Genomic DNA, 24,683 nt, shown 5'->3' with positions numbered 1-24,683 from the left:
TGCGCAATGAAAAAGGAAGCCACACATTGTTCATAATTTTAATTTTTACTCAAAGCACACTCACATGTGCTTTTAGAAAAGGGTTTTACAACAAATCAACAAATTGGGTGTATCAAAAACATTCTTTCAAGTAATTTTTGATTACTTGGTGTTTTTGTGTAAACAGGCATGTATTAAAGCGTAACATACAGAACTCAGGAACTTACAAAGTTCAACTTTGAAAAGTGAAGACAATATCAGACATGAGAATGTACAAACTGGGCTGATATTGCCTTCATCACATGGGGTGTCACCCCTGGAAAATCCAAATTTGGAAGATGCACACAGTGTGTCAACATGTGCTATCTCCCATCATGGGGGATCAATGTACATGTTTTGGGGCTGCAACCCCTTCATCTCAGCCACTTTCCACAAAACACGTACATTGATCCCCCATGATGGGAGATAGCGCACGTTTACACACTCTGTGCATCTTCCAAATTTGGATTTAAAAAAATACAAAAGTTGTGGTTTAAAATCCAAAAAATAAAACCCTAGCTAGTTTGGGCTGTTTCACACTCTCCCCAAAACATCAATGATGTTCTTCATTTTATTTTTAACATCATTGATGTTTTGTAGTATATATTCTAAATCCCGATTGCACCCCATTATCTCCCCAATCAGGATCTGGGCACTTTCACTGGTAAAATGGGATTCTTCTTCCACATCACCTACAAAACAAAGCAAAAAAACACACCATGTATTATAAATATGGTCACATACATTGATGAGCTTACCGGAAGCTATGTTCTCCGACACTCACCTGTTGTGGTGACAATTTGTCCAACTTCAATGATCTCTCCTTCCTCCTCCTCCTCCTCCTGCTCTTCTGGTTTTGGAATTTGGCCTTCTTTGGGAGGGGTGGGGTCCCTGGTGTCCTCATACTTGCCGAGTCTTCTCTCCCCTTTGAGAATGTAAAAAAAGAATAATTAGAACACAGAGGGCAGAAATAGGAATATGAAACATTGCTTGGAAGTGTTGTACAATTGTGTTTTTTGGCGGAGTTTCAAGGTGAGAACATTATTGTGGACACTTTGTTAAGCTGGAATACTTACCTGCAGAACGATGTTTCTTACGAACGAATGAAACCATGAACTTGAAAGTGGCCATTTTAAAATGCACAACATGAAATCAAAGCACATGGAGCAGTATGCAAGCAAGAATAATAATATGAACACAGGACAACTACTTACTTTTTTGAAGAACACGCTTGATCCTTATGTACTGCTCGTGCTCCCTCAATTTCAGGTCTGACCAGCGTTTTCTCAGTTGATCCATGGATCGGTGTACCCCAAAATTCTTATGAAGACTCTTCACAACTTTATTCATGATCTTGGCCGTTCTGATATTTGGGTTTGAGTAAGGTCCATACTTCCCACCATAGTCGGTCCTGTTCAATATGTCCACCATCTCCAACATCTCTCCAAAAGACATATTTGAGGCCTTAAATCTTCTCTTCCTGTATAGAGACGTTTCAGGCTCCGGGCTTTCCTCACCCTCCTCCTCGTTAGTGGAACTCTGATTGCGCACCTGCGTTCTCACCGCCATGTGCTCTCCCCACTGCGCTGAAAGCGAAGGGGCGGGGAATAGTCTAGAGAGAACGTCAGGGGCGGGCGGAGTTTCACGCATGCGCACTGTATATAAAATGCATCACGCGTGTGTCGTCCGTACAATCTGTGAACAGAGGGAGAAGCTGAGGCGACGAACGTGCAAACAAAGGTAAAATTTTGAACTTGGTACATCACTAGGCTATACTGCTTCTCGATTGAGGCCTGCATTAGTAGAGTTTAGCCTGATATTAGGGTTTGTCTTGTGTTGTGTCTTGCAGACATTATGGACGGGTTCAATGATCATAGCTTCCTCCCTATGTTCATCGATAAATACAGAGAGATGCCCTGCCTGTGGCAACCAACACACCCTCAGTATAGTAACAGACAAAAGAGGCAGGCAGCAATGGACAAACTGGTTGAGTTTGTGAAGCCGGTGGTCCCCAGGGCAGACGTCAACTATTTAAAAAAAGAAACTCGGGGGGGGGGGGGGGGGGTGACCGGAAGCCGACCTGGACGGACGCTTAGCTTAAGAGCTCCTGTCCAGCCCAGCGCTACACAGGCCAAAAACGGGGGCCACAGCCAGCATTTATGGGCCACTCACGGACCACCCGCTCCACATCCACCTGGGGGTCATCGCAACCACCTCCGGGCTCCTCGGCAGCGTTCCGGGGCTATTTCATCCTGCCCGAAGACTCCCTGGATGGGAGTAGCAAGATGGCGCCGGCTGCCACCACGCTACACCAGCCCTCTACGCCGCCGCTGCTCTCCACCTCGAGCTCCCCGCGGCACAGCGGGGATACCGCCTGCGTATTCCCCGCACCGGCTGATATGCTCCAGGGGGTGAGTCCTCAATATGACCCCCCCTATCCCCCGGCTCCTCACCCGACCATTCGGGAGACAAGGCCGCCGCCGCCATGCACCACAAGCCCTGCACACCGCCACCGTATGGCTCCCACAGCTCCCCAGGGTGGAACACTTCTCCCAGGCGCAGCTCCCTGGACCCGCCGACCCCCACCGGGGGTACACCCTCAGCGTGACTCCCCCTATTCTCCCGGCCCACCATCCACCCATCCGGAAGATAGGGCCACGCTGCAGCCTCCGTCACAGTACACACAGTGTACTGCAGCTTTCCCCAAACTGTTCCGAACCTGCTCAGACCCGGGGACCCTTGCTGCAAGCAGCCCCCCCCCCCCCGGATTCGTCTGCAGGGCTGGAGGACTTTCCAGAGCTGATGCACCCCAAACACCCCCCGATGAAATCTGCTTCAAAAGGGGGGGGCAGTTTTCTCAGTGGCCAAGCCCCACTGTACCTAAGGCCAAAAGGCCCCACCGCTCCAGAGATCACAGCGAGTCAAGGGGGCGCACGCTTACACCCCCCTCTTATGCACGGATAGCACAAGCTCCACCATCAACCCGAGGAAGGGACCCCCCGGAGCCATCGGCGATGTCTCCTCATGGAGAGGCCTGGTCTGAGCCTTGGGACCCCCGACCCTCTCCACCCCGCCTCCAGCACCGAGGCCCCCATGCTGCGGTCCCCCAAATGCCTCTTCCCCCTGCTCCTGTGACCCGATATCAGAACGCAGGACTGGACTCTCATTGGCAAGCTTATTTACAAGCGATCCCAACTAAGGATGATTTCAAGCAACTTATTGCTGCCGTGCAAGCCACATGCCGAGCGGAAATCCAATCTTTACATACCAGCCTCAGGCACCTGGCTGACTGGGTGGAAATGGTGGAAGAAGAGTAAAGCCCCGTACACACGAGCGGACTTTTCAACATCCAAAGTCCGACGGACTGAGTCCGTCAGACTATTCGATCGTGTGTGGGCTGCAATGGACTTTTGACTCGCCAAAGTCCGAAGGACTTTAGAATATGGAACATGCTTCAAATTTTTCCGAAGGAACTCCGCCGGACCCGGTCCCTTCGAAAAATTTGCTCGTGTGTATGCTATTCCGACGGACTAAAACCGACGCTAGGGCAGCTATTGGCTACTGGCTATGAACTTCCTTATTCGAATCCAGTCGTACGTCATCACGTTCGAATCCGTCGGAGTTTAGTGTGATTGTGTGTGGCCAAGTCCGCTCAGCCGAAAAGTCTGTCAGAACTCCGTCGGAATTCCAGCAGAACTCCGACGGAACTCCTTCGGAAGTCTGTCGGACATAAGTCCTCTCGTGTGTACGGGGCTTTACAAGACACAAAGCTGACAGTCCACCAGACCCAAATGCAGGGATCAGACCACTGCCTTATGCTCCGGGAACTGCAGCGCCAAGTGGAGGATCTGGACAATAGGGGGCGCAGAAACAACATCCGCGTCCGTGGCCTCCCAGAATCGGAAGGTACTGAAGACCTTCATTCTACGCTACAAGAGTTGTTCAACGAAATACTGGGAGAGCCCGCAGACAAACCTATTGAAATGGACAGAGCCCACGAGCCTGTGGCCAATCATAGCTCAGGCTGTGTAGTGCACGCCCCACACTATATAAGGCCGCCAGCGCGGCGGCCTTGTGTAGTGTGTTGGCGTCTGAAGCAGTGGATGTTCTGTGTACCTTCAACACAGTACACACCGATCATTTTTGGCCAATTTTCGATCTTGCTGTTGTGTAGTGGTTGTTGCCTGCGTGCCCTGACCGCAGTATACACCGCTATATTCACCTCACCTATATAGCTAGTGATCTATCTTTTATAATAGAGCTTGCAGTCAGTAGTGTTAGGAGCTTGTGCGTGCTGTCTGCGTGCTCTGTACCCAGTACATACCGCTTTATCCACCTACATAGCTGTTCTCTATTTGAGCCCACTTGCCATCTGCAGGAGTTATTGGAAGTTGTGTGTGCCTCCAGCACAGCACAGTATACATCTGTATATACCCCTTTATCTCTGGTGTTCTATAATAAAGGCATCTGCAGGAGTTAGTGGGTGTTCTGTGTACCTTCAACACAGTACACACCGATCATTTTCGGCCGATTTTCGATCTTGCTGTTGTGTAGTGGTTGTTGTCTGTGTGCCCTGACTGCAGTATACACCGCTATATTCACCTCACCTATATAGCTAGTGATCTATCTTTTATAATAGAGCTTGCAGTCAGTAGTGTTAGGAGCTTGTGCGTGCTGTCTGCGTGCTCTGTACCCAGTACATACCGCTATATCCACCTACATAGCTCTTCTCTATTTGAGACCACTTGCCATCTGCAGGAGTTATTGGAAGTTGTGTGTGCCTCCAGCACAGCACAGTATACATCTGTATATACCCCTTTATCTCTGGTGTTCTATAATAAAGGCATCTGCAGGAGTTAGTGGGTGTTGTGTGCCTCTAGCATAATATACACTACCCAACTGCTTTTTTACCCAACTCCCTTCAGGCAATTACCATGTCTGGAAGGCCAGCAAGGAGAGGCAGACAGGCGCGAGCCGATAAAAGAGGGCAAGCAGGCGCTGTGTCTAGAGACAACAGTGCTGGTCGTGGATGCGGTGCATTGTCATCAGCACGTGGCCATGGGACACGCTTGTCCTTCTTTTCGGCAGCTGGACATGTTGAGCCGCGACATGCCAATGACTTGGTAGAGTGGATGACCAAGCCCTCTTCATCCTCCTCATCCTCTCTCACCCAGTCTCAGGGTACTAGCAAAGCAGCTGCCAACGCATCGTCTTCCCTCCTCTCAATGTCATCATCAGTGACTCCTTCCCTAGACCCACCACGTCCTCCTGAGGAGTCTCCTGAACTCTTTGAGCACAGTGTTGGGTACATGCTCCAGGAGGATGCCCAGTGTTTTGTGGGCTCTGATGATGACACTCAGCTAGAGGAAGGCAGTAGCGTGAGCGCACAGAGAGGGGATGCTCAAGAAGGACAGCAATCTGGCAGTCATGTTCCACAAGCTGCAGCATACTGCCAGGTTTGCTACAGCGATGAAGAGGGAGGGGATGATGAGGGCACTGACTCCACGTGGGTGCCTGGAAGGAGAGAGGAGGAGGAGGCACATGTCCAACGAGGCAGGATGCCCTCCGGGGGCCAGCTTAGGGGCAGCACACCGACTGAATAACACCGCAGAGCTCCGCCTGTGCAGGGCGCTGCCTCTGCGCGTTATTCTAAAAGTTCTTTGGTGTGGGCCTTTTTTGAGACGAGTGCATCAGATCGCACCGCTGCTATTTGCAACATATGTCTCAAGCATATCTCGCGTGGCCAAAACATCAGCCGCTTGGGCACCACATGCTTGACCAGACATATGTTGACCTGCCATGCAGCTCGTTGGCAAGCGTACCTCAAAGACCCACACCAAAGAACAAAGCGGCCCTCTCCTTGCTCCTCATCAGCTGGCATCTCCAACCCCACTAGACCTTCAGTCCTCTCTGAAACCTGCTCTGAGAGGAATGATGGTGTAGAATTAGGTGTGTCACAGCCAAGTGCTTCCGGGAACTCTGCTAGCGGTACACGCACGTCCGATTATAGCAGACAAATGTCCCTGCCCCAGCTGCTGGACCGGCGAAAGAAGTTCACTCCCAGCCATCCACATGCCCAGCGGTTGAATGCTAGCTTGGCTAAATTGCTAGCACTTCAACTGCTGCCTTTTCAGTTGGTAGACTCAGCCCCCCTTCCGTGAGTTTGTAGAATGTGCGGTTCCTCAGTGGCAGGTCCCCAAACGCCACTTTTTCTCACGGAAGGCGATTCCGGCTCTCTACCGGCATGTGGAAGGCAATGTCCTTGCCTCGCTGGACAGGGCGGTCAGCGGTGAGGTGCATATTACCGCTGACTCATGGTCCAGCAGGCATGGACAGGGACGTTACCTGTCTTTCACAGCCTATTGGGTCACTCTTCTGGCAGCTGGGAAGGATGCAGGACAAGGTGCAGTAGTGTTGGAGGTTGTTCCGCCACCACGCCTCCAAAATGCTACTATTGGTTGTGACACACCTCTCTCCTCCACCCCCTCCTCTTCTTCTTCCTCCATGGCCTCTTCCAGTGCTCTGTCCTCAGAAACAGCGGTGCTTCGTAGGCATTCCAGGGGCTACGCAAGTACGCAGGCAAAACGATGCCATGCCGTGCTTGCGCTGGTTTGTTTGGGGGACAGGAGCCACACTGGGGCGGATGTTTTGTCAGCTCTGCAGGGGCAGGCCGAGAGGTGGTTGATGCCACGCCAGCTTAAGCCAGGAATGGTGGTTTGTGACAATGGCACCAACCTCCTCTCCGCCCTCCGACAGGGACAACTGACCCATGTGCCCTGTGTAGCTCACGTCCTTAACCTGGTGGTGCAGCGGTTCTTGGGCAGGTACCCCGGCTTACAGGATGTCCTGAAGCAGGCCAGGAAAGTCTGTGTGCATTTCCGCCGATCATTTAATGCCTGTGCTCAGCCGGCTGAGCTCCAAAAGGAGTTGAACCTGCCCAAGAACTGCCTTATATGTGACATGCCCACCAGATGGAACTCAACGTTGGCCATGCTGCAGCGGCTGCACATGCAGCAGAGGGCCATCAATGAGTACCTGTGCGACTACGGCACCAGGACAGGGTCAGGGGAGCTCGGTTTTTTCTCACCACGCCAGTGGGGCATGATCAGGGATGCATGCACTGTCCTGTCACCGTTTGAGGAGGCCACAAGGATGGTGAGCAGTGACAGTGCATGCATCAGTGACACTGTACCTCGTCCACCTCTTGGAGCATACGCTGCGTGGAATAATGGACAGGGCACATGAGGCAGAACAGAGGCAGGAAGAGGAGGACTTCCTTGCCTCTCAAGGCCCCCTTTATCCAGACAGTGTTCCTGCTGTGCCACCCATCACACAGGAAGAGGATGAGGAGGAGGAAGAGGAGGAGGAGGAGGATTGTGTCAGCATGGAGGTGGAGGCTGGCACTCAGCATCAGCAGCAGCAGCAGCAGCAGCAGCAGTCTTGTAGGGATGATTTACAGTCCCAAGAAACACGTGGACTTGTACGTGGCTGGGAGGAGGTAGCTGCGGATCATGTTGTCCTTAGTGACCCAGAGGACTCCGGACCGAATGCCTCAGCTAACCTACGCTGCATGGCCTCCCTGATCCTGCAAAGCCTGCGGAAGGATCCTCGTATTCTTCGGATCAAGGAGAGGGACCATTACTGGCTGGCCACTCTCCTTGATCCACGGTACAAGGGTAAGGTTGCCGACCTTATCTTGCCATCGCAGAGGGAGCAGAGGATGAGACATCTCCGGGAGGCCTTGCAGAAAGGTCTGTGCAACGCGTTCCCAGAGACTAGGAGGTTACAAACTCCTGGTCCTGGACAACGTGTTGCTGAGGCATCGGTCAGAAGGAGCGGTGGAGAAGGTGGCCGTCTGACTGATGCTTTCAGACAATTTTTTAGTCCGCAGCCCCAAGGTATGATCGGTTCCAGCACCCATCGCCAGCGTCTGATTTACATGGTGCAGGAATACCTAGGGGCAAGGTCAGACTTGGACACCTTTCCCACCGAAAATCCCCTGGCTTACTGGGTCTTGAGGATGAATCACTGGCCAGAGCTTGCACAGTATGCAATTGAGCTACTGGCCTGTCCTGCATCCAGCGTTCTTTCGGAACGCACCTTCAGTGCTGCTGGTGGCTTTGTTACCGATCACAGGGTGCGCCTGTCCACCGAATCAGTTGATCGACTGACCTTCATCAAGATGAATCAGTCTTGGATCACCCACAGCTACCAAGCACCTGAAGCTGATGTAACAGAATAATTTTTTTTGAAATATCACATCCCTTCAAGACTGCCTATGCTGATGCTGAGTGACTGTCCTGTTATGTTGATTGTCTATCCTCTTCCTCCTCCGCTGATATGTTGGAAGAACATTTCTGGTTCTGGGTGATGCCATCAGCCCAATTTTTCTGCCCCTGTTTAACAGGGGCATTTAATTACAATTTTTGATACAATGCTTTGCAGCAGGGCTAATTCCTGCAATAAAACTAGAGTATATGGAAGAGGTTGCAGTGTGGTGGCACCAGCACCAGTGCCTAAGGCCCAATATTTCTGCCCCTGTTTAACAGGGGCGTTTAATTACAATTTTTGATGCAATGCTTTGCAGCAGGGCTAATTCCTGCAATAAAACTAGAGTATATGGGAGAGGTTGCAGTGTGGTGGCACCAGCACCAGTGCCTAAGGCCCATTTTTTCTGCCCCTGTTAATCAGGGACATGTAATTACAATTCTTGATATAATATTTCATAGGAGGGCCCCTTCCTGTGCCCACCCAGAGTAACGGTGAGGACTTATAGTGTTGTGGCACCAGCACCACAACCACCAAAGGTCAATTTTTCTACCACTGTTCAACAATGGCATGTAATTACAATTCTTGATATAATCGTTCACAGCAGGGCGCTCCAGCGCCCACCAAGAGTCACTTTGAGGGCTTACAATGTTGTGGCAAAACCAACACCTTGTTCCGCCATTTCTGCAGAGCATATAGGGCAGGCCCCTACTTTCAAACATCCAATTTACAAACATCTCCTACTTGCAAACGGAAGGAGACAACAGCAAGTGAGATGAAAAAAGATGTACGACAAAACAAATTATACAGGGGTGATAACCCTTCCCTATGTTTTCCAAAAAGCTTAAAAATAGTTTTTTTTGACTGGAGCTACACTTTAAAAATGTACCAGTTGAAAATTACAAACAGATTCAACTTAAAGCGGAGGTCCACCCTAAAATGGACCTCCGCTCATCGGAATCCCCCCCCCCCTCCGGCGCCACAATCGGCACCTTTCAGGGGGGAGGGGGGTGCAGTTACCTGGATAATCCAGGTAACTGCACCCACTTCCGGGCTAGCTCTCTGCGGAACGGGGCGTACGTTACGCCCCCGTTCCGCAAGCGCCCGCCCCCTTCAGCAAGTGCCCCGCTGCCTGCTGGGAAACACACAGCTCCCAGAGGCAGCGGGGACCGTCCGGATTGCGCCGCGCGGCTCGCGCATGCGCAGTAGGGAACCGGGAAATGAAGCCGAAAGGCTCCATTTCCTGATTCCCATACCCAAGATGGCGGCGGGACCCGGCAGCCGAGCGAGCGATCGGCTTCGGGTGCCGACATCGCGGGCGCGCTGGACAGGTAAGTGTCACTATTTAAAAGTCAGCAGCTGCAGTATTTGTAGCTGCTGGCTTTTAAAAAAAAAAAAAAAAAACGCGGAGTCCCGGTGGACTCCCGCTTTAACACAACAAACCTACACAGTCCCTGTCTTGTTTGAACCACCTGTATACTGCTGTTCTGAGTATATAGGGCCTGGGGGCCACACGCATTTCCTTTTTTTCAATATGGGTACAGGGTTCCCCTTAATATGCGTACAAGACCCAAATAGGCTGGTAATGGGCAGGGAGAGCTATCCATGCCATTTTTCTCAATGATTTTCAACCATATTGCAGGAACCAGATATAACATTAAAACCGCAAGCAGTTTTAAATGGTGTTATTTCCGTTTAATGTCATTTTGTGCAGGGACTGTTCTAAACACGGGAAACACGTGGCACTTCACAGGCATACTACAGACACCCCCCCAGGCACCATATTTAAAGGAATATTTCACTTTTTTTTCACTTTAATCGTCATTAAAATCAGTGCTCCCGCCAAAACAGCCATTTTTAAAAACATTTTAGGCATTGACACATGTCCCCTGGGCAGGAGCCAGGTCCCCAAACCCTTTTTAGGACAGTATCTTGCATATTAGCCGTTAAAATTAGCACTTTTAATTTCGAACGTTTGAGTCCCATAGACTTCAATGGGGTTCTAAAGTTCGTTCGAATTTGGGGTCCGTTCGAAAGTTCTGGTGCGAACCGAACCGGGGGGTGTTCGGCTCATCACTAGTCCTGAGCACCCACGCAGACCCCCCAAACACAGAATGGGATTGTAGTAATATGGCTGAACCAGAGTGACTCCATATTTGTAAGTTCATATAGGATTAATCTGGTTAACTTTACTAGCCACGCAAAACACTGCTTTTTCTACCCTCCCAACCCGACATCGATCACAACGAACCTGCCCTCCTGAGCTTCCACGAGCACCACTACGTTCCTTTTTCTTTTTTGTCTTGTTTTTTCTCTTGTGCCCCCCATTGGCCTACAGCCTACCCACCCCTGCTGCACGAACTGGGCTGGCCCTGGACTCTTTTCGGTCAGACCGGTTTCGGAGTTACCCACCCCCCCCCCGTGGTTAGCCACCTGATAGTTCCCTGTCTCCGCCTCCTTTTTTCCCCTTTGGGGTATTTTTGGTGTTTTTGTCAATTGTTTTTGCATTCTTCTTTGGACTCCTGTTTTTCCAGGCCTCCCTATCTGGGACCTCCCTCCCCAGATTTTTTACCCCCCCTTCTTTTTTTGGGGGGGGGAGATCCGGGGAGCCCAGCCGGGGAGCCCAATTGGAACTTGGCCCCGGGACATCTCGCTCCTTGTAGGCCAGACTGTAAATGACTATGTTATTATTTGATTGTGCATGCATTCTAACTCTTTTTCTTTACCCTAGGCTTCTACCCCCTCCTGCTCTACGGCCCTCCCTATCTAGCACGCCGCCTGACTTCCTCCCCTGGATGCCGTGTTCCCGGATCACGCTCTGCTACTATTGGACTCAGCTAAGTATGCTTCCTATCTACTCCCCATATGACAATGGCTAAGGTACTATCGCTAAATGTCCACGGGCTTAACTCAAACAAAAAAAGACGTCTGTCGCTCCGGGAATTCCGGCGGTCATGGGCCGATATCATTTTGATTCAGGAAACACATTTTAACAAGGGGGACTCCTTTGGATTTGCATCCAGTCACTACCCACAGGCCTACCAGGCTTTTAACCCGCGAAAGAGAGCGGGGGTCGCTATCCTTTTTAAAAAAGGGGCCCCCTTTACGTGCTCCAGCGTATATCTCGACCCACTTGGCTACTTCATCATTCTTCGAGGCACCTGGCAAGCGCAAGCCATTACCCTATGTGCCCTGTATGCTCCAAACACGCACCAACATAGTTTTCTGGCTAAGGTCCTTACCCAGCTTTCCCGCACACCCTCAGACCTTCTTGTGCTAGGAGGAGACTTTAACCTATCCCACTCTGCTGTCCATGACCGCCTGGCAGTGACCCCTCAAACCCCACAGGCACGGGCCCTCAGGGACTCAAAACTATTCCGCCAGCTTAATAGTCTTTTTGACGCTTGGGGGGCCCTTCATCCGATTGACCGCCGATATACTTTCTACTCTTCCCCCCATCAAACCCACTCCCGTATCGACTACTTTTTTGTAAACAACAACGCACTACGTATTGTCGATTCAGCGCAGATTCTCCCCATCTCATGGTCGGATCATGCCCCCGTCGCACTGTTGCTGAACTTCAGTACTCCTATACGACGGCCATGTAACTGGTGGCTTAACAACTTTCTTCTACAGCACCCCCCATCCAAAACCGAACTAGAATCCACACTGGGACACTACTTTAGGGAAAACTACGCCACTGACGTCTCGCTCCAGACCTTATGGTCGGCCCATAAGGCTGTCCTCCGGGGCCGCTGTATTGCCCTTTCTTCGGCTATGAAGAAAGATGCCAGGGCAGCCGAACAGATAGCTACCAAAAAACTAAAGTCCCTGGAGGCAAGACTCCAAGACTCCCCTTCCACTCCAATCCTCATCCGTATACGTGATCATTCGTATACGGGCAACTCTTCGGGACCTAGCCATAGGTCCGCCTAAAACAGGTGTATTACAATAAGGGCAACAAAGCACAGTCACTCCTGGCCCGTAAACTGGCGTAACGAACGCATATGTCTGCGCCCCACCAGAATAAGGACAGGCGAGGTGTTCTTTTGACCCATCCCCAGGAAATTGTAAACGCCTTCTCTAACTATTACACGGATCTCTATAATAAAGCCGAGATACCGCATAATCCCCCGTCGCCCGACTTGACGGACCATATTACTCACTACCTAGAGCGCGTGAAACTGCCCTGACTGCGGACAGAAGACTTACTAGGTCTTAATGCCTCTATTACGACGGAGGAACTGGAGGAGACAGTGAAAGGCTTGCCCGCCCATAAGTCCCCAGGCCCGGACGGACTACCGTATGAATATTACAAGGCCTTCCTTCCCCTACTTAGCCCTCACATGACTAAACTATACAACGCCTTTCTCCTTTAAACTCCGGTCCCTAGCGACATGCAGAGATCCTTTATATCCCTGATCCCGAAGCCGGACAAAGACCCGGCGCTATGCGCCAGCTACAGACCCATAGCCCTGCTTGACTCTGACTTGAAAATATTCACTAAAATCCTCTCGAATAGATTGAATGCACTCCTCCCCACTTTAATTCATAAGGACCAGGTGGGTTTTGTCCCCTTGCATCAGGCGGGGGACAATACTCGGAAAGTCATTGATTTAATTGACGTAGCCAATAGGGAAGGCATGGATTCGATCGCCTGAGCTGGCCCTTTATGATAGCCACAAGGAGGCACCTGGGCTTTACAGGACCCTTCCTGCAGGCAGTAATTAATCTCTATACTACTCCTACATCTCAAGTTAAAACCCCATTTGCTACTACACTTGTATTTCAGGTGACTAATGGTACCCGCCAGGGCTGCCCCCTCTCTCCATTGCTCTTTGCACTGTGTGTGGAGCCACTGGCGGCGGCCATTAGGGGCAACCCGGATATTAGGGAGGTGTTGGTGAGAGGAGAGGAATTTAAGGTGTCCCTGTTTGCGGACGATGTCATTCTGACATTGACCCACCCCAGGATCTCCCCGCCCAACCTTCATGCAGAGTTGGATGCTTATGGAGCACTATCAGGGTACAAGATAAATGCAACAAAATCCGCAGCCCTCCCCCTGAATATTCCGGCAGCGGAGGTTGGACACCTGCAGTCCACCTTCCCTTACAGATGGGAATCTGCCTCTATTAAATACTTGGGGGTTTATATTACTCCCTCCTATAGCACTTTATACCACGCCAACTTCCCACCCCTGTACAGTTCGATAAGAGCCCTTCTCCAAAAATGGAGGCCCCACCGGATCTCTCTCCTGGGCAGGATCGCATCTATTAAGATGTTTATCTTGCCGAAGCTCCTCTATCTCTTTCAAACTCTACCCATCCCCGTCCCCTATGCCCACTTACGGAAACTTCAATGGGACGTGTTGAGCTATGTCTGGAACTATCAGAAACATAAAATACCAAGCTCTGTTATGACCGCGTCCCGGGCCGATGGGGGCTTGGCATTCCCGAATCTAGTGAAATACTATCAGGCATCCCAATTACGGGGGCTCCTTTCGTGGTTCCCACAGCGGTCCTACAATAAATGGTCGCAAATTGAGAAAATATGGTTGGCCCCAATTCACCCCAACAGCCTCCTATGGAACATACACATGACGGTGCCTCCCGACCGATTGTTGGGTCCGATGTCCCACCTTCGGCAGCTCTGGCGCAGGTTGTCTAGCTCCGGGCTGCTGCAATCAAAATGTTCGGTCATGAATTCGTTTCTCTACAATCCCGAGATCCCAGCCAGCCTCACTCACCAGATGTCTTGGCCCTGGGCCTCTAGAAATCTGTTCCACTTCGGCCACTTGGTACATCCTGTAACCCGTAGGCTGCTGCCGTTCCCGGCGCTCCAAACCAAATTTGACCTACCAAGCCAGACCCTCTTTAGCTACCTCCAGATTAGACACTTTGCCCAGACTATAGCCCCTAATCTGCAATTCTCTCCTCCGACTTTGTTTGAACGGATAATACTCAAGGGACGTAACCGTAGGGGTCTCATATCTGACATATACCAACTTCTTAATGCAATCCCAATGGACACGAAGGGCAAACACGCATACATGTTGAGATGGGAGAGAGAGCTGGGGGAGGTACTCCCGATGGAGGCGTGGCAGACAGTCTGGAGGCAGGCAGCCAAAAGCTCTATATGCACTCTCTATAAAGAAAATTCTTATAAGATCCTCTATTTTTGGTATCAGACCCCGGACCTCCTCCATAAAATATACCCCTCCACCTCCAACCGGTGTTGGCGATGCCAGCGCGACAGAGGCTCTCTCTTCCATATCTACTGGACGTGCCCCCTAATAATATCCTACTGGACTTCAGTCCAGCAATTATTGATTTGCCTCTTTGACATACCTATACCCTTCACGCCACAATTTTTTCTGCTTGGCTTATCTCACCCGAAGATGGCCAAGCTGTGCAGGAAATTACTCCATTACTCCGGCACATACTCACAGCTGCCCGTTGTCTGATAGCTCTAAATTGGAAAAAAAATACACCCCCATCCCAAGAGGACCTGCACGCCAGAATTAAGGATGTTGAACTGATGGAAAAGTTGACGGCTAGGGTGAGGGACAAGCTGGACGAGCACGGTGTGGTCTGGGAGCTTTGGCATCTTCGGGAGGACACAAGGTGAGCTGGCCTGGAGGCCAAGATGCTAATATTGATGTATAAAATACCTCTGCGCCAGCCAACCAAACAAAGAAACAGAAAACTGCTGCGTACACTAGAAGAGAGGTTTACCTACCCCAAAAGTTTTGCCAATTATAAATGATAGTGTCGCGCAGTATGAGTCAAGAAAGGAATAGAGAGAAAGAAAAAGGGAAGAAAAAAGAAGGGACAGGGTGGAGGGGGAAAGCAAACAGGGGGGTTGGATAATAGAGCTATAGGTGAGAGGTAATGAAAGAGAACTATATAAATGGATATGGACTTAATATAAAAAATACCTTTTACCTTATATGTTGCGTAATGAGCTAGGTAAATAAATATATAATAGCAATCATAGGCCAGTAACTGGACAACAGAAATCCATATACGTTGACTCTAATAGTAGTAAACACAACTGTGCAAAAAATGCAATATAGCGTGCCAAGTGAATGTGCAAAATGTAGAACCAATCTAAATAAATCAAGTACATTAACTAAGAAAAAGTAGTGGCAGCAAAAAAATAATAAAATATAAAACATGGACTACTAGTTCATACAGTGTATAACATTGTGCAAATACTGCTAGCAGCAAAAAAACAGTGCATAGCTTTGTGTAAACGTTGCAAGTGGCAAAAAGGAAAAGTAAAGTGCTAATGATGCAAATTGATAAGTCCTGAAATATTAAAAAATAGACGTGCAAAATTCTGCAAAATAAAAGTTCTTTGTTTCAAACTCAAGTGTTGGTGTTATCATGCAAACACATCAGTGCAGTCGTTGTTTCTTTCTTTCATCCAATAAGGGAGTCCCGCAGCTAGCATCCACTAGGGGGAGGTAGGCGCAGGGACGGCATGACATGTACTGGACTGCACAGTCGCCGTTTTAAGGGGAGGTATGGCCGCTTTAAGGATGTGGGGTGGGCGGAGCCAGGGGGCGGAACCACGGCGTCCATCTCGTGCTAGCAAGGTCAGTGCTAGCAGTTGGAGAGCGGAGGAGGAAGGAATCAGACGTACCCTCCTGCTCTGTGCTCCCGAAATCCAAGATGGCGGCGGTGGCGGCGGAATTTCTGGCGCAATTGCGCTCGGCTCTTGACACACAGGGCGCCGCATGGCTCCAGCAACAGATAGCGGCCATGGCGGCAGACGGAGGTGCGGCGGCCGGCGGGGGAGCGGTGATGACACCTCGGGCGCGGCGTTCTCGGCCGCCCGAGCGGTACAGCCCGGATGTCGGTCCGGGGGGCCCACTGGGAGCTGCTACAGGGATGGATCGGAGGGGGATCGGAGCGGTGGCTCACCCCCAGCTGCAGGACACCCCATCCTCCACCCCATCGGGGTCGGGAGCGGCAGGTATGCCACGAGGGGGGTGAGGAGGAGGGGCCCAGACACCGCAGTGGAGGAGGCCAACTCTTCCCAGGTTTCCCCCCCCACCAGCCTGGCGTAGATGTTTGGGGCGCAGCGCAGACGCCAGAAGGACAGGGGCTGCAGGTCCATCGGGTCAGCGGGGGCAGGAAGCTCAGCGGGTGGGGGGCCGGGCGGCAGACGCGCCCCCCAGTCCCAGCCCAGGCAGCAGACAGCAGAGGGGTGGCCAGGGTGTGGTGCGGCCATCCGGTGCGAGAGGAGGTGCAGACGGCAGTCGGCCTGGACGGCGGGATCGGGTGGGTCAGCGGGTGGGGGTCCAAGCCTCAGGAACGGCCCCCAGTCCTCGACAGAGCGAACCTGGGCGGAGGAGTGGCCAGAGGGCCAGCGGGGTGGTCGTGGAGTCGCAGGACAGTGGGAGTCGGCTGGACCGGAAACGTAGGAGCATGTCGCCTAGGCGGGAGAGCGGGGCTGGCAGGCGGAGGAGCAGGGACTCTCTTCCACAGCGCACCAGACCCCAGGATGAAGGAGCAGGCTCGTCAGGGAATCACACCCCACGCCAGCAGCAAGTGGTCGCAGATGGGAGGTCCGAAGGCGAACTGTCGGAGTCGGATGGAGAGGGAGATCGTGGTCGGTCGTCTCCGTTGGGTCCGATGTCGGCGGCTGTGAGGCCCGGTCCTGGGCAGCCCGGTGAGTGCGAATCTTCTGTTTCCATTACGTCTTTGTTTCATGACTTGCTTTCATGGGGTAGTTCGCGAGGGGGAGACAGGGCCGGGGGGCGGAGGTAGTCCCGCCGGCGTCGGGGGTGGAGGATGCGCATATGGGGCAGAGCAGCATGGGGGGTCTGCTCTTGGGGCTCAAGGAGCTGGTTAGGAAGTTAGATCAAGGGGCAGGTGGTCCGGCACAGGCATGGCGCCCGGCGGCTGAATCGGCCACTAGCGCGGTGGCGACCGGGGTGCAGGCACTCGCGGGCGCTTCGGGGGCGCCTGCCGAGCTGCCGGCCAGCTCGAGTGCAGTCGGGGGGCCGGCTAAGGCACCTGAGAAGATCACGGATGCGGTGCGGCTGGGGAATGCTGCAAAAAGCGAGGTCTACGTCTGCTTTGAAGGCCCGTTGGGAGCCCATCTGAAGCCGGAGGTGAAGGAGAAGATTTGGAAAGGTGAGTATATTGAGATCTTCACCCTGCTGCCGCTGGAAAAGTTCAACCTGGACAGGTTGAAGCCCGAGGAGAGGAAGAAGGAGGACGAGGAAAAGCGTAGGTATCGGTTGATCCCTCGTACCTTTGCTAACTGGCTGCAGGCATTCGCCATTTTGGCCAGCGTGGTGGGGGAAAAAGCTCTGGAACACTGTTCCGCGCTGTTTGTGTACTTGGAAGCCATCAGTGAGGCGCATAGGACTTACGGTGGGACAGCATGGCTTCGGTACGACGAGCAATTCAGGCAGAGGATGGCAGTCCGACCGTCGCTTCGCTGGGACCATAAGGACATTAGCCTATGGATGAAGTTGATGACGGCGGCGCGGGCTCCTAACCAGTTTTTTCAGCCGGGGGTCGGAGGTTCAGCTAACTCAGGGCAACCGACCGAAAAACGTTGGGGTTTCTGCTGGCAGTTTAATGAAGGCTCCTGCAAGTTTGGGGCTAACTGCCGATTCAAGCACACTTGTTCGGGCTGCGGGGGATCCCACGCTCTGGCGAAGTGTTTCCGCAAAGGAAAGGGACGTCCCGGAGATCTTGCGAACAAGAGGGACGACTCCGGTGCGGGTGGCAAGGATGCTACCTTTTTCTGCGTAGATATCCGGACCAGGTTGGGGCCCGTCTGCTGGCGGACGGTTTTACGTACGGTTTCAAGATCCATTGTTCTCTTGCAACCGTCCCGCCTTTGGCAAAAAAGTCTGCGTTGCTGCACTCGGCGGTTGTCACCGAGAAATTGGGGAAGGAAGTTGCGTTGGGCCGCATGGCCGGCCCTTTTCCGACGGGCGCCCCTTCCGGATATGGTGGTCTCGCCACTGGGGGTTGTGCCGAAGAAGGAGCCCAATAAGTTTCGGTTAATTCACCACCTGTCCTTCCAGAAAGGGGCTTCCGTCAATGATGCCATTGCCCCGGAGGAGTGTGCGGTGTCATACACCTCTTTTGATGCGGCAGTTTCGTGGGTTCGGCGCTATGGGCAAGGGGCTATGATGGCAAAATCGGACATCGAATCGGCCTTTCGGCTTCTGCCAGTGCACCCGGATAGCTTTTGGCTGTTAGGCTGTATGTGGGAAGGGGGGATCTACGTCGATCGGTGCCTGCCGATGGGGTGTTCGATTTCGTGCGCCTTTTTCGAACAGTTTAGCTCCTTCTTGGAATGGGCTGTTCGGGAGGTGTCGGGTATCAACTCGGTCATCCACTATCTGGATGACTTCTTGTGCGTTGGCCCGGCACGCACCAACGTTTGTGCGGTTCTGTTGGGGACGCTGCAACACTTGGCGGGGCGCTTTGGGGTTCCGTTGGCTCCGGAAAAGACGGAGGGCCCCACGGATTGCATAGTGTTCTTGGGGATCGTGATCGATTCGGTGAAGATGGAGTGCAGGTTGCCGGTGGACAAGCTCGAGCAGCTTCAGGCAGAAATTCGTGGGACCATGGGGGTAAGGAAGATGCAACTACGGCGGTTGCAGTCACTCCTTGGAAAACTGAATTTCGCATGTCGGATTATGCCAATGGGGCGGGTGTTTTGCCGCTGGCTGGCGGCCGATACCGCTGGCGTCCGGGCCCCCACGCATTACGTGACCCTTACGCGGGACCATAGGGAGGACCTGAAGGTTTGGCAGGGGTTCTTGGAGTCATTTAATGGCAGGGCGCTTTGGATGTCAGGTCCAATCAGCAATGGGGATCTTGAGTTGTTTACCAATGCGGCAGGGTCCACGGGTTTTGGGGCCATCTTTAAGGGCCAATGGTGCGCCGCTCCCTGGCCAGTGGAATGGGCCGAGGCGGGGTTGCTGAAGAACTTGGTTCTACTGGAATTGTTCCACATCGTGGTGGCGGTGGAGCTATGGGGGGAGGCGTTCAGAAATATGAAGGTGAGGTTTAACTGTGATAACTTGGGAGTGGTTCAGGTGGTCAATCGGCTGACGGCGGCCTCCGGGCCGGTGGTCAGGCTTCTACGACACCTGGTACTGCGGTGTCTACAGGTGAATGCTTTCATTTATGCTGTGCACTTGCCTGGGGTGGAGAACACAATGGCTGACGCTCTGTCTCGTTTTCAGTGGGACAGATTTCGGGGACTGGCGCCAGCGGCGGAGCGTCAAGGGATCGACTGCCCCACTTGGTTGTGGGGCGTTGCGCTGGAGTAGCGGAGAGGTGGATTCAGCAGTCTGTGAGCGAGGCTACCTGGAGGGCCTACTCGACGGTGTGGCAAGGAGGTTATCGGCATGGCCCCGGGCGACGCGGGCATGGCTCAGGCGGTCTTTTATTTTCTGAGTGGGGCTATGGATAGAGGAGTGTCGGCGGCCATGATCGACCGGAAGCTGTCAGCTTTGGCTTTCTTATTCAAATGGCAGGGGCAGCGGGATCATACGAAGGAGTTTTGGTTGCGGCAGGCGGTCAAAGGTTACAGGAGGGCGCACAAGAGTAGGGATGGGAGACGGCCTGTTTCTTTTGGCCTCCTTCAGGGGTTGTGCCGGGCGGTGGCCGGGGTCTGCAGTTCAGCGTATGAACAGGCGCTGTTTCGGGCAGCATTCGCCCTTGCTTTCTTTGGTGCGTTGAGGGTTGGTGAACTGGTTAGCCGGTCAAGACAAGCGGCAGGGGGATTGGCGCTGGGGGATGTGGAGCTGGGCCGGGACAGGGTTCGCATCTGGATTCGTCGGTCCAAGACTGATCAAACCGGGAAAGGGGTTGCTGTGGAGGTGGCTGGGATTGCAGAAGGCGATATTTGCCCAGTGAAGGCAGTGGACAGATTTCTGGCGGTGCGGCCGAAGGTCGCGGGCCCCTTTTTCATTCATTTGGATGGCTCTTCACTGTCCAAGTTTCAGTTTGTAGCAATTTTCCGGAAGTGCGTGAGGGTATCCGGTTTCGACCCGCTGAATTTTTCTTCCCATTCCTTTAGGATCGGGGCGGCTACAGAGGCTTCCAGGGCTGGTTTGGGTTCTGCGGCGGTCAGGAGGATTGGGAGGTGGGATTCTGATCGTTTTAGATTATATGTCCGCCCGCATTGGTTGGGTGATTGAGCGGGTTGGGGACTGGGTAGGGGTGGTGGGGTATGCTTGAGTTGGGTGAGAGCTGTTCTAACCCCCCCTTTTTTCCTATTTCGTTTTTTGTCATTTACAGGTTATGAAGTTGGTCTGGTGTGGATACTGGGCCATTCTTTTGTGTTTTGGGGTGCGAAGAGAGCCGACATTTGGCCGAACTGCAGACAACTCCGCATACCTAGGCAGGAGGCGCAAGTTCGGTGGATTGGGGTTCCAGGCATGCGTTGGAACAGGGTCTTAGGAGAAGTCCGTAGATTCGCCAGACTGGACAGGCCTCCGAATGTTCTGTTATTTCATGTTGGGGGCAATGACATGGGTGCTAGGTCTATGAGGCAACTGATCCGGGACATCAAGTGTGATTTTCTGAGGTTACAATCGGATTACCCGGGAATGGTCATGGTCTGGTCGGATATGGTGGGTAGATCTTCCTGGCGTTGGGCGTTGTCGGATAAAAAGGTTGACCGGGCCAGGGTGAAAGTAAACAAAGAAGTCAGCAGGTTCTTCATCAGGAATGGGGGCCTGGCTATCCGCCATAGGGAGTTTGAAGTTGACACCTGCCGGTATTTGCGGAGTGACGGAGTCCACTTGAATGATGTGGGTACTGATATATGGTCTCTGGGCCTTCAGGACGGCATTCAACGAGCACTGTGTGAGTGGAGGTGCTCGAAAGGGTAAGGGGTTACCCCTTTCGGGCTGTGGCGGTTCAGGGGGCTTTAGATGAGGAAGTGAGGTACAGGTAAAAGGCCTGTTGTACCCATCCATGGGATGGGAGTGGTTGTAGGTACTTTCAGGTTACAAGGGTTTAACCTGGAAGGGTTTAAAACGGGTAGGTCACTGCTACAGTTGGTTATAGCCTCCGAGACAGGGGTTGCCGTCTGGAGGTCAAGAGGTTACAGTTGAAGTTGTAGGCAGTAACCAATTTTATGTTGTGATGCTACGTACCCATGACCCCTTGGAAAGGCTGGGAAAGTTTATTATCGTATTTAATGTTGGTATTTATTAAAGATTATATTTTGGTTAATAAAAAGTTTAGGCCTGATGGCCATTTACTCCAAAAATCTGTCCAGTCGTTTTTTAAGAGGGACAAGGTTGGGAGGGGGCGGGAAGCCGGGTTTTTTAAGGTTCCGAGGTATATAAATATAACACTGGGTTGAGTCCTACAGATGTCAAGTGAGAGGATGTGCCCTTACCTCACGGCTGTGAGGTTACAGCCTTATTATAGTGTAGGTGTATATATCCTATTCCAGTTCTGAAATCTTAGGATGGGTGTACCTCACAAGATATAGAGATGGTAATCCATAGTGTAGTAGTTCAGCAAAACAAATTTTTATTAAGATATAACAACAGGGTACTCACATTATGGAGCACTCATAAACAGCGGTGTATGAATAAAAACGAGCGGTGCACTCGAGCGTTCCTTCCGGTGTCCCTCTCTCTTTCTCCTTCCTTACGCGTATTCGTCACCGTCACGTGACTTCATCAGGGAATCTGATGAATCCTGATGAATCCCTGATGAAGTCACGTGACGGTGACGAATACGCGTCACCGTCACGGTGTCCAGTTTCTGGCCTATGATTGCTATTATATATTTATTTACCTAGCTCAATACGCAACATATAATGTAAAAGGTATTTTTTATATTAAGTCCATATCCATTTATATAGTTCTCTTTCATTACCTCTCACCTATAGCTCTATTATCCAACCCCCCTGTTTGCTTTCCCCCTCCACCCTGTCCCTTCTTTTTTCTTCCCTTTTTCTTTCTCTCTATTCCTTTCTTGTCTCATACTGCGCGACACTATCATTTATAATTGGCAAGATGCTAATATACCTACCCTCCCAATCTCTTCCCCCTCCCCTTCTTCTCTTCCCCCTCCCTTTTTCTTCTCTCTCTTCTACTTCCCCATTCCTTTCTTCTTCTTCTCTTGTTACTCCTTTTTATTACTAACTCCATGAGCTACGAGTTAGTACTCGGTGTTCCCTGCCGATTGCTTCAGTAGGGCCAAATGTGCCAGTGATTGCTGATTTCTTTCTCTTATACTGGGCACAGTGGATCCCACATTTGACAGTTCTATTTTGTATGCTCACCCTGCTGCTTTGTCCTTGGCATGTAATGTTTCTGATTGACTCTGTACTATTGATGCTTTTTTTTGTTTTTTGTTTTCTTTCTTTGTTGTTGTAAATTCTAATAAAAAAACGTTAATTGAAAAAAAAGAAAATCGGTGGCCTGAGGAGTACATATCTGAAGGAGTAGACCAAGGTGCTGAAGTCCATGCAATCTGGAGCTTCAGCAGATGACGTTTATGTCCCCAGGCTGTGGTATTATAACAGGATGCAGTTTCTGTCAGACAGGCTGAGGTCAGAGAATCACTCTCTACTCTTCCTTCCACGCGTCCTATGCTACATTCCACCCCTGTCTTCCGAACGCCCAACCTGGGCCTTCCACACAGGAAGAACTGGGGGAGCCCAGCTTGAGCCACGTATAGTATTGTTGTACATATTTTGGGAGTATAAATGAATGATGTTAACTTGATTTTTGCTCACTAATTGCTGATTTTAGAAAATGTTTCACATATCAATAGACAGTAGTGGCCAAAACCTTGGGGACAAGAAAGAAAAATGCTGGGCACAGAATGATAGTCTTTTCTATTGGTTAACAATTTGCAACAGTGTTGATGTGAAAATTGTGTGTGTTTGATGAACCAAAAACTAAAACTATGTCCCTTTTTCATACACAGGAAGACCTCAGCCAGGAGGAGGGTGTGGAATGCAGCAGCCAGGAGGTGGATGTGGAAAGTGGCAGCCAGGAGGAGGCGGGGTAAGCGGCAGCCAGGCGGTGGGCAGGCAGAGGAGCCTCACAGAATGCCAGGTCCCTCCCCTCCGCCTTCCACGCAAAATGGTGAGAAAGGGGGGGAATATGGAGGAGTTGGCCCTGAGGCTGATTGGGGAGGCGTCAGCGGCCCTCCAAGCCAAACCCACCTATCAAGAGGCCTTTGCCGCCTTGGCTGCGTGCAAGCTTGAGAAAATGGAGGAGGGGCAACAGCTCTTGTGTGAGGAGGTAATTATACACACCCTCAACAAGGGTCTGTTGGGCCAAATGACACAAGCAACACACTTGTGTGATTTGGCCCATGCCCCTCCTCCTCCTCCCCCTTCTGCCACACCTTCAGCACCACAGCCACAGCCTGGAAGGAAGCGTGGAAGGAAGACCAGAGAATGATGACCTGGGTTCAGTTTGGTCTGACAGAAGATGCAGCCTGTTGTAGTACCACAGCCTGGGAACATAGATGTCATCTGCTGCTGTTCCAGGTTTCTTGGACTTCAGGACCAGACTTCTCTCCCTCAGACATGTACTCCTCAGGCCACCAAGTTTTGCGTTTAAATAGTTGATGTGTGCCCTGGGGGCCAAAGGCTTCGCTAATCTCCCCAGTTTGTCCATTGCTGCCTCCCTCTTTATTTGTTACTGACACCTAAATAAAGTTTTTTTTGTTTGAAGAAATACTTGCATATGTGTTTTACTTCAAAAAGCCAGTTTATTTGTGAGCAGGCAGGTACATTTCAAAAATACAAAGTGAAATGAATAACAAGGGACACCAACACTAAACAACCTCCTGTAGATTAAAAAAGAAAATATAAAAAATATAATAATGTTGTTGTGGTAAGTTTACACACAAAACACACCCCAAAAAATGGAAAGATGAGCAAAATGCCAAAAAAGGAGATGTTTATGAAAAAACAAAAAAAACTAAATTCACACAAAAAAAATAAAATAAAAAATAAAATTGTGTAGATGTGACAAATTCAAAAATTGTATTGCTGAAATGAGTAAAAAAGAGTCAGGAAATACGTTAGGGAGAAGTGTGTGTGACTATGAGCATCAAAAGAAGTTCCTTCTTGCAGCATTGTAAAGAACAAGAGAATGCGCTTCATGAAATAATTTTTAACATTGCAGCGTGACGAATGTGCTATATCGATTACGAGCGGCAGTTTTACCTGAGCGAGCGCTTCCGTGTCCGAATTTGATTGTGAGCATGCGTGGCACCTTGTCCGTTGGAGTAGGCTACACATGATCGGAGTATGTCCGATCGGAGCATTTTGTCGGAAAATATTTCCGGCAAGTTGGAAAAGTTGGTCCGACGGATATTCCGACGGAAACAGTCCGATGCAGACCACACACAGTCGGAATATCT

Source organism: Lithobates pipiens, unplaced genomic scaffold (genome assembly GCF_037356315.1).
Source record: "Lithobates pipiens isolate NorthernLeopardFrog02 unplaced genomic scaffold, aLitPip1_a1.2 Scaffold_1, whole genome shotgun sequence".
NCBI lineage: Eukaryota > Metazoa > Chordata > Amphibia > Anura > Ranidae > Lithobates > Lithobates pipiens.
This window is presented reverse-complemented; position numbering follows the sequence as displayed.